The 3,893-nt window shown below is 39.4% G+C and overlaps 1 long non-coding RNA gene across 1 annotated transcript; it reads left to right on the forward strand.

Moving 5' to 3' along the window:
- The first annotated feature begins 2,993 nt into the window (after window positions 1-2,993).
- LOC122003984 lies at window positions 2,994-3,522 on the forward strand. Its single transcript, XR_006118181.1, has 3 exons — window positions 2,994-3,106; window positions 3,256-3,374; window positions 3,462-3,522. It is a non-coding gene; the product is annotated as an uncharacterized LOC122003984 (long non-coding RNA).
- Window positions 3,523-3,893: the final 371 nt, after the last annotated feature.

The raw sequence follows: 3,893 nt of genomic DNA on the forward strand, positions 1-3,893 counted from the left end.
CTTAGGTTGTGTATCTCATGAGGCACCCTCTCCTTCTCTTTTATAATCCTTGGTCATGGTAAAAGAGGAAAGTTTTAAACATAATTAAAACTTCCTTATTTGTGGCCTCCCCTTAAAAAAGGAAATTTTAACAACAATTAAAATCTCTCTTTTCTAAATTTCCTATTGTATATGACAATAAAGGAAAGTTTTAAAATTAATCTCTCTCTTTTAAAACATGTAGACAACTACAAAAAAGGAAAGATTAATTAAAACTTCTCTTTTTAAATCATGGTTACAAAAAAGGAAAGTTTTATCAAAAATTAAAATTTCTCTTTTAAATATTATAGATAACTACAAATAAGGAAAGATTTTAACAAAATTAGAATCTCTCTTTAATCTTTTGTAGATAGCTATAAAAGGAAAGATTTTAAAATTTTAAAACTCTCTTTTAAAACCATGAGGATGGCTATAAAAGAAAATTTTAAAATTAAAATTTCTCTTTTAAATCCCTTTATGAATGACTACAAAAGGAAAGATTTTAAAAAAAAATAAAATCTTCCTTTAGTTCTAATGGTGTGGTCGGCCCCATGCTTGGACATCAAGCATGGCTTGGCCGACCACCTCTTGGGCTCCAAGCAAATGCTTGGTCGGCCCCCTTGCTCCAAGCAAGGATGTGTCCGGCCCATTACTTGGGTAAGAAGTGGACTTGGTGGATAAAAGGCTTTATAGAGGCTATAACAGGGACCGAGAGGTGAAATTGGTTTTGGTCTCTTGATGAGCTTGAGCTTCCTGTGTTCGCCCCGAACACCCAACTCAAGTTGATCAATAATAACTCATACCACTAAAGAGTTATTATTGAACTACCGCACCAATCTCAAATTATATTATGAGTTCCTTCTTATTATGAGTGCATTAATCTCCCTGTGTTTAAGATATAGAATGTCCACTAATTAAATGAGTTACTGACAACTCACTTAATTAATATCTAGCTCCAAGAGTAGTACCACTCAACTTTATTGTCATGTCGGACTAGGTCCACCTGTAGGGTTTACATGACAATCCTTATGAGCTCCTCAAGGGGACATCATCAACCTAAATTACTAGGACACAGTTTCCTTCTATAATCAACAACACACCATATAAATAATATTATTTCCCAACTTATCTGGCCTATTGATTTAATGAACTAAATCTCACCCATTGATAAATTAAAGAAATAAATACTAAATATATGTGTTTGTCATTATATCGGGATTAAGAGTACGCATTTCCATAATAATAGAGGTCCTGTTCTTTTATGCAATCAATATAAAAAGAACAACCTCAAATGGTCCTGCTCAATACACACATAGTGTACTAGTGTAATTTTATAGTCAAGATAAACTAATATCAAATTACACTACAACCATTCCAATGGTTTGTCCTAATCCATCTTGGTTGTAAGCTACTATTTATAATTTATAAGGAATTGATAACATGATCTTCTGTATGACACCACACACCATGTTATCTATAATATAAATTAAATGAACAACTACATTTAACATAAATGCTGACATTTGGCCAATGTGATTCTTATTTCAAAATAAATGTTTATACAAAAAGCTAGACTTTTAGGATACATCCTAACAATCTCCCACTTATACTAAAAGACTATGCTGCCATATATGCTACCATACAACTGATTCCCATCCCCTCAATATGCCCATCAAAAGCTCTCACCTGAAGGACCTTAGTGAAAGGATTTTCCAGGTTATCTTCTGATGTAATCTTGGCGACAACAACTTCTCCTCGTTTCATGATATCTCGTATCAGGTGGTACTTGCACTCTATGTGTTTACTTGCCTTATGGGCTTATGGTTCCTTCGAGTTTGCTACTGCATCACTATTATCACAATAAACTGTGATAATTTTGGGCAAACCAGGAATCACATCCAAGTCCATCAAGAAGTTTCTGAGTCATACTTCTTCTTTGACTGTTTCAGAGGCTGCCACATGCTTAGCTTCCATGGTGGAGTCTGAAATATATTTCTGCTTAACACTCCTCCATGTTATGGCTCTACCTCCCAACGTAAACACATACCCCGAGGTCGACTTACTATTGTCCCTATCTGATTGGAAGTCAGAATCCGTGTAGCCCACAGGGAGCAAATCATCTGCTTGGTAGACCAACATATAATCTCTAGTCCTTCTCAGGTACTTCAATATATGCTTTACGACAATCCAATGTCCTTGTCCTGGGTTACTTTGATATCTGCTAACATGCTCATGGTAAAATAGATATCCGGTCTTGTACATAACATTGCATACATTAGGCTTCCTATAGCCGAAGCATAAGGAAATGCCTTCATGTCCTCATCTCCTTTTGTAAAATACCGAAAATAGGCGAATATTAATAAGGGAATTTTTCGGAATTTTTGGAAATTTTCCGGGAATTTTTCGGAGCTCGTACGGACGAGTTAACGGGGATAAAAACGGGGTCTGGGAAAGCCTATTCAGGCTACCCCTTTAAGCGAGGAAATGTTTATATTTACATTTCCTTTTCTTTTATTTCTTTTTTATTTTCTTTATTCCTCCGTTTTATTTTTTTCCCCGAATCTGTGAGTGCCTCTCCCTCGCGCACTCGAGCCGCCTTGCCCGGCGCCTCTCCAGCGAGCCCTAGCGCCGACCACCGAAAGCCTCTACCTTCCTTCCCCTCTGATCTGCGCGCTGATCGCCACTGTCGCCGATGACGCACGGAGCAGCGCAGGTCATCTTCCTCTCTTCTCCCGATCGCGCCACTTTTCCTCGCCGGTACTCAAGCCGCCACTGTGCCCTAGGTCATTGCCGCCGGCCACCGCGAGTTCTAGCCGTCTTCACGGCTGTATTCCCCTCTTCTGCGCTCAGCCCTAGCCAGCACCGACGCCACTGCCGGCACCGGTTTTCCAGCGTCGGCCGCCGTCGCTGTGCCCTAGCACCGCCGCCGACCCAGCTCCTCACCTCTTCTCTCCTCTAGGACAGTCACTGGAATTGGAGTTCTCTCCGACCACTGATCTTCTTCTTCGGGTCGTGGACAGAAGCAGAGCATTCAAGTCGTTCCTGTGGTCCCGTTTTGTTGTACCGTGCCCTAGCAGTGGTTAAAGTGGTAAGGGAGATTATTTTACTGCTGGATTTCAGTTGTGATTTGTGCATCTCATCTCAGTATTGTGATGATTGGGTGTGGGATTGCTAATTTAGAGTTTATGGTTTGGTTGGGCAGTAATTTCTCTTAGTGTTGACCACTGTTATCGACAGGAGGATGTTTCGGTCGCGAGGCAACTGTAGAGTCCTCAGATTTGGGAGGGACAGTGATTTCATCTACGCTGGCAGAGAGTTATACCAGCTATACGTCATTGGTGGAGCCATCAATTCTGGTGAGTGGTTAGCATTGATAAATGTGTAGTCTAATCTAATGGATTATAGACTTAGTTTATGTGTTCTTGGATTAAATTGATGTGAAGGATTTGAGTTGGATGCGATCTCTTGGACTTGTTGAGGACGGTTGATACGACATGCGTATGAAGGCGGGTACCTCTTGACTTATCTTTTATGATATTGTCATTTGGATATGCATAGTATTTTATAACTACAAGCAATGAACATGTTTGTCTTTGGTATGTCACTGTTTGATATCCATAGCATGTTAGGTTTATCGCTTGTGACGTATCCGTGCTTATATCATGTGATTTATTGCCATGAGTACTGTATTACCATGAGTATCTTAGTTTCTAGAATAAGTGACATACCATGTTTTATTGAGGTTAGGACTAGGTTCTGGACTTTTGGTTTCAGTCATATGTATCGAGATTATCTGATATTTAGGTTTTATGCCATTACTGGCTTGTGTACCTCTATTTGTATATCATATATGATACGTGTACCTAGACCTTGAT

Source organism: Zingiber officinale, chromosome 7B (assembly GCF_018446385.1).
Source record: "Zingiber officinale cultivar Zhangliang chromosome 7B, Zo_v1.1, whole genome shotgun sequence".
Taxonomy (NCBI): Eukaryota; Viridiplantae; Streptophyta; class Magnoliopsida; order Zingiberales; family Zingiberaceae; genus Zingiber; species Zingiber officinale.